This window comes from Sitophilus oryzae, unplaced genomic scaffold (assembly GCF_002938485.1).
Source record: "Sitophilus oryzae breed Bouriz unplaced genomic scaffold, Soryzae_2.0 scaffold_119_pilon_pilon, whole genome shotgun sequence".
NCBI classification, from domain to species: Eukaryota; Metazoa; Arthropoda; class Insecta; order Coleoptera; family Curculionidae; genus Sitophilus; species Sitophilus oryzae.
The window spans coordinates 1,422,867-1,435,555 of NW_022145837.1; the positions used below are offsets into that span (position 1 = coordinate 1,422,867).

Genomic DNA, 12,689 nt, shown 5'->3' on the forward strand with positions numbered 1-12,689 from the left:
TTGTGGGGAAGGGGGTAACTAACTTATGTTTTTTTTAATGGAACACCCTATATATTATTTTTTTATTTTCTTCCTGTTTCACCGGAAATGACTAAAACTTTTGATTGCACCCTCGGTATTTTTTTACTTTATTCGATAGAAAATAACAGTCTGAATGGAATGACATATCATATGTCAACTTTTGACTTTTTTGCATATGGTTTATTTGAAATTATAACTTGCGGTTCGTAACGAAAATTTAACTGGAAATACCAAGTGTGTGGTATCAAATTATGCGTAAAAAAATGCTTTTTCCAAATATGCTAATGAGTCTCGTTCATTTTAAAAAATTGAGAGCTAATGAGCCTCGTTCATTATTTCGTATATTTTTCATTTTATTGGTTTTATGTAAAGAACTGTTCATTAAAATGTTGTATCCTATGTTATAGGGCTTGTTTCTCTCTACAATTTTCTGTCTCACAATGTACCGTTTGTATCCAGGAAGGGTTCATAGTTTCATAGTTGTCGATTTTCGAAAGAAATCAGAATTATTTCGTATATTTTTCATTTTATTGATTTTATGTAAAGCACTGTTCATTAAAATGTTGTATCCTATGTTATAGGGTTTGTTTTTCTCTACAATTTCCTGTCTCACAATGTACCGTTTGTATCCAGGAAGGGTTCATAGTTTCATAGTTGTCGATTTTCGAAAGAAATCAGAATTATTTCGTATAATTTTCATTTTATTGATTTTATGGAAAGCACTGTTCATTTCAAAAAAACACCCTCGTTCCATTTGAAAAAATTGAGATATGATTAAAAATACGATTTGAGCATCTTCTAACTGGCCAGGCCAAAACACTAAAAACATTAGATCATCAAATCTATATTTCCGAGGTTCCTTGACTAAGAATTAGTGTTTTTAACATAGCAATGGCACTCTAGATTGAATTTTAAAATACGATTTTTCATTAAGTGAGAATATCAAAAGTTGACATATGATATGTCATTCTATTCAGAATGTCATTTTCTTTCGAATAAAGTAAAAAAATACCGAGGGTGCCGTTTAAAAATTAAAAGTTGTAGTCATTTCCGGTGAAACAGGAAGTGACCGAAAACAATTGAATACGTCAATCAATCCTAATTTATGTCATAGACTAACATACCAAATCTCGTTTTTTTTTATCTGAAAAAATAAAAAAGTTATAGGGGTGAGACACTTTTGAGGCGCACCCGGTATAAATTTATTAAATTCACAAATTATTTTTTTCGGTGTACTCATAAACGAGAAACCCTATAAAACACACTAAAATAGGACACCCTCTGTACATATTTGAATTAGTAGAACACGCTGTATCTCTTTTAATAACAACACACAGTATAATTTATACCAGAATGGCACTATTATTGTAAGTATTACCTAACAATTAACCCTCTATCAGAACTTAATACTAACACAATATTCCAATTCTATGCCAGTCTACAAATCCCTATTATATCACCCTTTATTCCTGCATATATATCCCCCCTCCACTCTTTGGTCCTCTATTGTTATTCGAACAAACAGAATTTGTCACAAGACTCGATCGCGAGCGCACACAAATATACAGAAATTCAATTAAACGTGAATAATCCGGACAGATGCGTGCCTCGGGCGAAGCGCGGCAACATGGCGCGTAACCCCACCCAGAAAATCTTCCCCTATATCCCCTCTAACGGTGGCTTTGTTCAGGCTCCACCCCTTTTAACGGGGGATGCGCAGAATAATGTTTGTTTATGGTTCGGGGCATAGATGTTGAAACTATTAGAGATCCTTTTTGGACTGCAGTAATTTTAAAAATTTATAAAATGTTTTGATCAGACAAATCACATTATAACAAATTTTTAGAACTTTAAATATATCTTTATCACCAAAATACCATTTAGAGAAATATTTGTTCATAATTTCATTATTTATGATGCACATATTCTTTTTTGATAATAAAATTTAATTACTTTGAATAAAAATAATGATTCTAATCGAATAGTGTTGTTATAAGTAAAAAAGTTTGTATACATGTATGTCCTAAAATGTTTAGTTTCGGAGATACAGGGTGTAGAAGTTTCATTTTTATTTTAATCTTTTTTAAATAATTCCTGAAGTAACGTCAATAATTGAATGAAAATTGGTATCTGGGAGTTTTTTAACATGAGAAATTTGATTTTGATGTCATTATGACTCCTACTTGTAGAGGGCGCCACCTACATAATTATTAACCGGTTTGAAGAATAATAACTCTTCGTTCGTACCTCTATAAAACTACGGAGTATAAAAATATACATTTACGACGTTTTTTACGCAAAAAAGGTCTCTTGGTAAAATTCGCAACCGTTCTCAAGATATTTAGAATGGAAATAGTCAATACATGTCATTATTGACAAAAAATAAACATGTTGAGTAGATAGTTATTTAACTGAAATGATTTTTTTAAATTAATCACAAATTTTTCTTCAAAAAAATGATGATAAAACAAGTTCTGTAGAACTTTTGGTACAAAAACATTTAAAATTTATGATTTCAGTCTAACAGATCTTTTTTAGTTAAAAAATGTCGTGAATGTATATTTTTTTACTCAGTAGTTTTATACAGGCATGGACGAAAAGTTATTACTCTTCAAATCATTTAAAAAATATGTAGATGGCGCTTTCTATAAGTAGGAATCATATTGACATCAAAATCAGACTTCTTATGTCAAAAAACTCCCAAACACAAATTTTCATCCAAATATTGGAAAAAATCGAAATAAAAATGAAAATTCTGCACCCTGTATCTCCGGAACTAAGCATTTTAGGACATAGATTTATACGAACTTTTTTACTTATTTTTATGTGCAGAATATGCTGCTGAAGTTTCCGGAATACAGTTCGGACCACCCTGTATAGTCCAAGAAAATAACACAACTTTTATTTGAACCTTTTTTTGTAGTTCTTACTGTTTCTCCGAAATTTCGAAAAAATAATTTTATTTATTTATTCCACCCCTTCTCGGGGGCGAATTTAAAAAAATCGTTCAAAATTCGTTTTTAGTTCTTTCAAAGTAACTCATATCAAAAATTCAAGTTTTTACCAAAACCTCGTATTTGAAGGCCTATTTTTTTGGACTATTCGAGCAGTACCAAGATTAAAAATAATAGAAAATAATAGAGAGCACCCCTTAGTAAAAAATAAAGCATTTATTTAAAACACACATTCGGTATAGGTTATCTATATTTTTTATTGTCTATGGGTAGAGTCTAATTGAACAATTGCCTAGGGTAACGGATTTACAAGCCTGCTAACGATATAGACCGAGGGGAGGGCAGAGGAAAATAAGCGTATAGGGGAGGGTTGAGCTAAAGGGGACAATTGGGACATACCGTTTATATCTAAACGATTAAGTAGTTTACCAGATGAGAAGATTAGGGTGGTGCTATTTTATTATTGGCTGGCGTGCTTTTCACTATACAGTGTGTTCAAATGTTTAGAAAAAAACTCCATGTCTTGTTTAGTATCTCTAATTTTTTTACGAAATTTATTTATGATCAATGGTAGGTAATATTTTAAAAGTATTGTCATAAATATAATAATTAATCTATACAAAGATGCTTACCTGTGTTTCTGTTAAGGATAATGACTGTGCCAACTGCTTTCTTTCAGCACCAACTACGTAGTGGTTCTTTTCGAAAGCGTGCTCTAATTTTAGTAACTGTGAAGGGCTGAACGCTGTCCTGATCCTTTTTGGTTTCCGAAAGGGTTGAAGAAGAAAACCAGGTATATCTGGCCCTATAAATAAAAACAGAAAATTACTCTACTGATATGAAATATGAAAATATTATTATTTTGCTCGATTCCTCTTTGATATATAGAGTCTATAAAAATCCGCTCACTTTGAATATGTAGGCTTCGAACGGCGCCGGCTCTAACGCAAAAAAATTCTAGCTGTGAGCAGCAATTAAAACGAAAATAATTCCTCGCTGAATTCATTAACTCAGGGGATGAAAGATACCCTTACATAACCTCTAAGTACGTCTAATTATTGTCTAGTTAATAGGGGCAATTTAAAAATAAAAACCTTTATTCTTCCGGAAAAATAAAAATCCATAGGCACTAAGTCTGGCGCCTGGAATCTTGGTTGCTATTCAATTATTCTCGAAATTAGCTGCAAAAATTTGCAGATAACTTCAGCGTTTTGAGGCGGTGCCTCGTCTTGCTAGAAAAATATGTTTTTCGTGTTCCATTAGGGGCAGATCATCAATGAAAGGTTCAAAGTCTACTAGTTAAAAGTAGAAAACTTTTGAAAATTTTGTATTTCGAAGGGGACTATAACAAAATATCTAAGTGTGCTACCTTTTTGGAAAGGTAATTTTAAGTTTATTTTTGGTTTATGTAAAAATATACAGGATGTCCCAAATAAAAAGGTGCTTTGGAAATGTTTTCATAAAAATACAAAATTTTCCATAGCAAAAAAGTTACAGCGATTTGTTAAAAATGCACATTTTTGAAAAACACCCCGTAACTCCGAAACGGTAACAGATATTGATGTGCGGTTTTCACCATCATGTTTTTAATAAAAAATGAACTCCAGACACCGATATTAGTTTTTGTCTATCTCCTATAGAAAGACAGGTGTTTCTCTTTAAAAGCATTCAATTTGATCCACCCTGTACAAAACGGAGGTACTTATCGTTCATATAGTTACTAATGTTAAGTGCTGCTTGACTATCGAATAGGATGGCAATTAACTATCGAAAACAGGAAATTGCCATCCTATCCGATAGTCAAGCAGCACTTAACGCGATCAACTCAGTAATCATCAATTCGAAGTTGGTCAAAGAATGCCTAGAGAAGCTCAACAAATTAGGCAAAGAAAATAAAGTCCTCCTACTCTGGGTGCCTGCTCACCAAGGGATAGAAGGCAACGAAAAAGTAAATGATCTAGTTAGGAAAGCAGCGAACACTCCACTAACTGGACCAGAACCGTTCTGCTTTCCAAACGGGAACCAACTTAAAGCGGAACTGAAGAATCTGGAAGACTCCATCCGTAACTTGGAATGGGTGTCCTCCAACGGTCTAAGACACTCGAAAAAGTTCCTCAGAACTTATGACCGAGAAAAATCAAAGGTTTTCCTTGTATATGTAAAAACAATCTTCGGATTGTCGCGGGGTTTCTAACAGGACACTGTCTCCTCAACGAACATCTCAGTAGGTTGAAACTGAGAAACAACGGCGAATGCAGATTTTGTGGGGAAAATGGGGAAACACCAGAACACCTTATCACTGAGTGCGCCGAGACGACGACCATTCGTGCCATGAACCTTGGTACGTCTGATGTCGAGGATGAAGAGCTCTCTGTGGAGCCGTCTCAGATACTGGCTTTTGTTAAAGCCCTGAGACTGTACGATGAGTTATAACTCGTTATGACTCAAGAAAGGGGAACACGCAATAGATCTATAAGGTCGCGGTGATTAACTCCCCTCCTAAACATTTTACATTCTACTAATGTTAGTGTCTTAGATAAAGATTATTAAATCAAAAGAATAAAGCAAACAATAAATTTTGTAACAATTAACTCTTCATAAACGTATTATACAGACTACAATTATTTAGAAAAGTTGTGGAAGCGCCGCCTGGCTGCTAAATTGAATATCGCTGAAACCGCGATGGTACCGTAGGTAATCGTGTTTGCTCAACGTTCTCCGCACCGATTAGTACCCACAATAGCCCCTCTTACGTTCACGCTCGATAAATAATAAGCCGACAAGTACCGATTTCGATCCGTCGGGCCGCATTTTTCCTCTCGTTTAAGGCCTCAATTTTGCACTTAATACAATAATAATAAGGCAGTACCCTGCCCCGGAACCGCTTTTTAGTGCCCGTAATGAACGTTTCGCCATTGCCGTGGCGTGCAACGGGCGCAGAGCCTTCCCAGCCAGGGTCGGATCAGTTATAAATTACCCAATTATCATAAACAGTTTACTACACTGACCGGCAACGATTTTGTTTACTTGTTTTTGATTTACTTAATCTATAGTGTTATTTGTTTACTTCAACGAAGCTTGTCTTATACAGGGTGTCAAAAAAATAGTGTATCTCAGGGCCGGATCGACCTAAGGGCTGTTTGGGCTGCAGCCCAGGGCCCCGAGGTTACAAGAGGCCCCCAGACCCCGCTAAAAACAATAGACCCATAGGTGGGAACTGATGAATCTGGAAATAAAATTAAAATTCACGTTAAAAAGTTTAAGCCAGACCAGATGGTCTTATCACTAACTATGATGCCTTAAAAAATAATTATGATGACATTATGAAAATTTTCGAAAGTTTCAGCGAAAAAGAGGTTGAGAAGGGTGTAGACATTTGTGAAGGCAACAACTTAATTGTGTCATTAAAAGACTTTGTGAACAACATACGACACCAATCAGATCAAAAGCTAAAGGAATACGAAGAGAAAGCTAAAAAATTAAGTACTAGTGTGGGAATAGACTACAATGACATAAACAAGAGACGCATTACTCCAAAATTTTCGGATAAGTCTACAGGTGAATTCTCAGTATACGGCGCAGAAAGATTTAAAAGAGACACGTTAAACGTTGGCGTTGGATAAGCTGATTATGGATTTAAATAAAAGGAGCCAAGTCTATGAGACATATAGCAAAAAATTCAAATTTTTAATGGATTTGCAAGACAAAAATATCGAAAACATAGATTTGGAAATTGCACGTCATATTATTCATTACTATCCCAATGACATGACGTAGGCGAGCATTTAGTGAATGACTGCATTCAATTAAAATCGTACTGACTCCAATCTAAGCCACAGTCTTACACTTCTTGCAGTGACATTTTTATGCTCATGTATGAAAAAACTTATTGACGTGTTCCTGTTAGGGAAAAATGGTATAGCAGTTATGCTATAAAATTTTAAAGATTTTTTTAACATAATAAACTAGCCATGATCACAAATTTTTTGGAATTTTTTTAGCTAAAAAACATAATTTCTTGATAATATGGCAACATGGGTATTAGATTAAATTTACAAGAAAGAAAATCCAGAAAAGATCCAGTCGTTCTCAAAATTTAAGCAAAAAATTATTTTTTTTTTGGAAATTTTCAAAGTAAAATAACTCGGTTGTTTTGGACTGGGACACTCTGTATATTTTGTTTTTTTTTAAGAACATTGGTAAACCGTTTTTCTTGAAATTTAGTACTCTTACACACATTTTAATGCCAAAGTGCGCGGATGGCGATTGTGAAAAATTCCGTAAAAAAAGCACAGAAAAGGTAATTTCCATTAGGAAATAGTGTACTACAGGTGGTACTTCTTTTATTCTTAAGGTGCGTTCAGACCGGATGAGCGAGGGAGAACTATGGGAACGCTTAACTGGTGTGGGCGGCTCTGCGAGCGAGCGAATGATTGCTTGCTCGCGCTCGACGTTGTTCCACGCCGTGTCGGTACATCAAAGAAAATTCGCGTTATTGCACGTTCGGTTTGGACGGTATTTTGTTTACCACGTTTGCCATCGAATATCAAAAATGGAATGGCCGAATGAAGTTGTTTTAGAACTAATAGAGGAGTACCAAATCGCCAAGACCCGTAAGGTTCTAGCTAGCCTTTCTCTAGGTGAAATTGCTTTTCGGTAATTGGTATCACTTTTCATAATTTTTATGTCAATTAAGTCTAATAAGGTATTAAAATCTGTAAGTGACATCCATCAAGAATCTTCTGTTTCAACATCGTTTAGAAAATTGTTACCACCATGAGAAACTCGATTTTTAAAAAGAGTTATGTTCCAGCATCTCCTCTGCAATCGTTTTCACTTTTGACGTTTCGTCAATGAAAGACGCATAAGCAATAATTTTTCCTACATTATGAACATGAAGTGCCACACACCGATCAACGCCGAACATACAAATAATCGCTAGGCCTGGACGGAAGCTGATCATGTGCTCGAGAGCAGCAGAAATCACGAGCGAATTTGAATAAATGTTTGCTCGCGCTCGTTACTGCTCGCTCATCTGGTCTGGACACCCCTTTATAGATACAGTAATTCCAATAAATAAAAATTAAAGCTACGACTTCTTTATGTAAAAAAGGTGCTCATGGTTTAGTTCAAAACAGTGAACGGTTTTCAAGACATTTGCGTTTAAAGGTTCCAATGCATCGATTTTGCATCAGAGAAAACAGGAAATTAATTTAATTTTTTTCCATAGCAACTGTTAAAATTGCCTTGTATCTATCAAAAATAGTAGATAAAATAGTACTTTAACCGCAAAGGTAGATTAAATGATACTTTAACAGCGAGGATAGGTTAAAAACTTTATTTCTTCTCGCACGTTTTTTAATTGCTTCCATTTTTGAAAATGTTTGTATTCCTTTTCATAAGTTATTCGGGATTTAAATGAATATCTGTTGGTAATTTACTTATTTCCTTTTGAGCCATTTCTGGCTCCAATTCAATCAGCAATCGACACGAAAGAGAATTAAAAAATATTGACTCAAAACTGATAACTAAAGAAACAGCTTTATTATTTATTTGTCAAATTACATAGAAACCAACGCCAACCCAGCACAATATTTTTTCAACTCGTAATAAATTCCTTGAAATAATAATTCCTGAATATTTTTTAAAACGTAACTTGCTATGGAAAAAAAAGATTGTTTTATACACGACGATAAAATTGCATTATCGTAAATTGCATTAACAATTCCTCAACAAGATCAAAGAACTGCTATTGCTGATTGGTTAAAAACCTATTTGTTTGCCGGAGGTAATTGCTGAGTTTCTAAGAAGCAATCCTCAACGCTGGCTGATCCTTCACCAATACAATGCAGTTCCCACACAACCCGAAAAATAATTAAGTTTTTAAAGCCAGAAAACATCGAACTTATGGACTAAAACTGTTCCAAAAATTAAAATGATCAAAGGTTTTAGACCACAGAAGATGCAGTAAGCGCCTTCAAAAACGCAAAATTAAGGTAAATTTAACGTAAAAAATGTAGTAAACGTAACAAATCGAGAAATCTCTCGAGTTTACCCATCCCTGGTGGAAGTGTCTATGTTGGATCGGGCGTCTGTGTGTATGTGTATGTATCGTAATCGCATAACGAGTGTGGCTAATGATGCGCAGACACGCGAGGAGTCCGTAGCTCGGTTAATTGACTTGTGAAAACGATTTAAAGGTACGGCTCTATCGCGAAATGCGCGGAGAATAGCACAGAGACGGACTCGGCATATATACCGTGCTGGCAACTGTTACTTTTGAGTCGGCATTTACATGTGTGGAAGTAAATCGCATAGGGATCTTAGTAAGTCGGAGTGAGAGAAATGCGACCGACCGACGCGACGCGCGACGGTGTGCTATTGCGGCGTTGCCGATACGCCTTTCCATATCAAGTAAAGTAAAATCACGATCGCAAATCGCTTATTTTTAAACGACTTTTTTTCAAGAGATAACTAGATAAAATCATTAGACATGTTTCTGAGCATCTGAAATGGAATTATAAGGGATATCGTTAGGGTGTCGTTTTTTTTATAACGAGAAAACGTCAGTAATCGCGATAATTTAAAAATTCAACTTTTTAACACATAACAGGCCATAACTCAAGAACCACTTTAGATATTGAAACTTTTTTTTATTTTCAAGATCGGATATTTTACAATACGTTTACATAAGAAAAATTCGATAAGGTTGTTTTTTCCAACCAAACCAAACAATCCATCCATTTACTTTTAGAGCACAGCAATTTTCAGCAATCGTGTAATTTTTTTAATGATAAAAATTCGATAAGGTTGTTTTTTCCAACCAAACCAAACAATCCATCCATTTACTTTTAGAGCACAGCAATTTTCAGCAATCGTGTAATTTTTTTAATGATAAAAATTTTCACATACTGTCTACAAAGAAAATACAGCAGAAATATTAACAAAGTTCTTGAAAAAACTACAATCTATTATTTCTAATAGATTTCGAGATATCGGTTTTTAAATTCAGAGTTCTAATAGCGCGACCACTATCGAACACCCACTCAATTCCGCTTATTTTTACCAAAAATGCAAGTGTTTCTAGCTTGCACTTAAAAAATTCAAGCTATAGGGAAAATTACAACGACTCGTGAATAAATAAACAAATTAAGTATCACGAGACGTAATTAAATCGTGAAGCTAAACGCATTACGTACACATTTCCCTAGAACTTTAAGTACTGACAGAGGTATTGATTGGGTCGACCGGTCAACTGCGACAAATCTGCTATATCCCCTTCCACGTCTCTTAGCGATGTGCACAGTTTCTCGGTTTATTTCATACGTTTGGCAACGTGTTTACTGTCCTCTCTTTGTTCAGTACATTATAAACGCATTGTACTCTTCTTACATACGGAAATCTCGACCCAAGACTAACCTTTGCCAGCCCTTAGTATTAGACTCTATCGCTAGCCAGGAATAGAAATTGAAGCCAAATTTTTGAGATGGAGCTTTGATGAACAACAGCTTTGAACTTCGCAAGCGTGAGAAGTGCTTCCCGATTAGTTGATTTATTACATACTAACCAATAAAAGTAGTTTTCTAAGTTTCTATCTACCACGTAAATCAATATAGCGTCTAACTATTCGCGCCTTTACTTATAAATTTAAATTTAATCTCTGACATATTTAAACAAAAACAAGAAACGGATAGATATGATGAATATCTAAAATAGGTTGAAATAATGCCATTACCAATAAAAAATAATATATTTTACGTTATTAATATTTAGAGTTTCAAATAGTGCGCGGGCAGGTGACAGCGTTTTAAATCCTTTTGAACGAAAAGGATAGACTTATGCAAGATTGATATTTCTATTTCTTTTCTCCTGCCTCTAATAAAAATCTATTAAAAATGCAAGATTTGCAAGTATCATTTGTAGCAAGATCAAGTCTGGACCCTGCAAAATCAAGACCAAGACCAAAAGATTCATGGTCTTGCATTTGTTCTGTTCATCACTACTAAAAACTATATTAATAAAGCTGCCGTAGTTGAAACCCAAAAATCAAATCAAATTAAAAAATGTTATCAAATTGAATTTTCAAAATTAAAAATTCTAAAATTCAGTTAAATGATTTTTCAATTTGGAGTTGTGTTATGAATTTCAACGTTAAAAAATCTAATAAAATAATGAGTAGGATAAAAAAGGAACCATAAAATTGACAACACAGGCGGTTGCTGTTCAAAGCTAACGAAAAATTAATGACAACCTTAAATTTAGCGTTAAACTCAATTATGGCGATACTTAACAGGTTATTTGACTCATTATTTAATTAAAAACGTTTGAAAATCATTATCGATTATTACAATTAATATGTTAATTGCGTATAAAATCGGCGAGCATTAAAAAAATAATTAACTGACCAATTTGTTTAATGGTTTTATTGATTACATCGTATATAAGGTATATTGTTTTGGTTTAATGTGAAATAAATGAGTAGTAGGTATAGTTTATTTACATTCATATACATATACAGGGTGTTTCAAAACAAATGCGAAAAACTTCAGGGGGTGATTCCTTGTTCAAAATAAAGGGGAGTTTGCTTTATAAACGTTGGGTCAAAAGTCAACTATTAGGGAGATATCGCGGTACAAAGATGGCGGAAAAATAATGTTTTTATTTTTTATCTTGAAAACGAAAAGAGATAGACTAATGAAATTTTAGGGAACCATTACTATTATAAAAGCACACTTTCTGGTAATTTTCTCATTTTTTTAAAATGAGTGGAAGGGGTTGAAATAAACTGCCCCTATCATTCTTGTTAACGAAATTTAAAGAAAAATCTTCTCAAACACATGCAAAAAAATTAATTTGGATAGTTTAGTTTGTTTAGAAACTTTTTTATCTCTTGTATTCTTTTGATAAAACTCCCCGATTTGAAATTAAAAAATAAAATGTAAAGCATTACATGTCAGGACAAAAAACATTTTTAGATTAAGAATCTAGTGATAATAACGATAATAATAATCATCTAGATAATAACGTATTGCAAAAAAATTAATTTGGATAGTTTAGTTTGTTTAGAAACTTTTTTATCTCTTGTATTCTTTTGATAAAACTCCCCGATTTGAAATTAAAAAATAAAATGTAAAGCATTACATGTCAGGACAAAAAACATTTTTAGATTAAGAATCTAGTGATAATAACGATAATAATAATCATCTAGATAATAACGTATTGCAGTAGAGTAATGTCAAATAAAATAATATTAGGAACATCCTAAAAAGTAACAGCGGCCGACAAGATTTTTTTCTAAAAAAATTACAGCAGCCCACTAGATTCTTGATCAGAAAATGTTTTTTGTCCTGACATGTAATGCTTTACATTTTATTTTTTAATTTCAAATCGGTGAGTTTTATCAAAAAAATACACGAGATGAAAAAGTTTCTAAACAAACTAAACTATCCAATTTTTTTTTTGCATGTGTTTGATAAGATTTTTCTTTAAATTTCGTTAACAAGAATGATAGGGGTAGTTTATTTCAACCCCTTCCACTCATTTTAAAAAAGTGAAAAAATTACCAGAAAGTGTGTTTTCATAACAGTAATGCTTCCATAAAATTTCATTAGTCTATCTCTTTTCGTTTTCAAGATAAAAAATAAAAACATTATTTTCCCGCCATCTTTGTACCGCGATATCTCGCTAATGGTTGACTTTTGACCCAACGTTTAT

The 12,689-nt window shown here is 33.6% G+C and overlaps 1 pseudogene; it reads right to left on the reverse strand.

Moving 5' to 3' along the window:
* Positions 1–12,689, reverse strand: part of LOC115891852 — a 45,932-nt pseudogene that overhangs the window by 11,799 nt on the left and 21,444 nt on the right.